The sequence below is a fragment of the Crocuta crocuta genome, unplaced genomic scaffold, assembly GCF_008692635.1.
Source record: "Crocuta crocuta isolate KB4526 unplaced genomic scaffold, BGI_CrCroc_1.0 scaffold13, whole genome shotgun sequence".
NCBI lineage: Eukaryota > Metazoa > Chordata > Mammalia > Carnivora > Hyaenidae > Crocuta > Crocuta crocuta.
In genome coordinates this window covers 7,154,082-7,154,404 of record NW_027530007.1, presented here as the reverse complement: position 1 = coordinate 7,154,404, position 323 = coordinate 7,154,082, and positions in this window count along the sequence as shown.

The following is a 323-nucleotide window of genomic DNA, read 5'->3' as shown; positions in this document are numbered from 1 at the left end:
GGCCTGCTCCTGGGCTGTTCATCTGTATGGGAGGTGCGGGCCCACCTGCCTCCCTGCCTCTCTAGGGAGGCCCTAGCCTTTCCCTCCTGTGAGCCGCCCAGGGAAACTCACCTGGGATTCCCCAGGGAAGGCTGGTCCAGCCTCCCCTGGCCCCACCAGGCAGGCACGGAACACCCGGGAGTTGCCCATCCGGTCCTTCCACCGGCCAGAGTGCTGGGGCCCAAGTGCCCAGGGCCAGGCCGGGAACCCTGCGCACCCAGGGGCGTCTCTCCTTTGTGATCCTGCTCAGAGTGGCTGCACGTAGGAAGTTCTGCCCAGCGCCA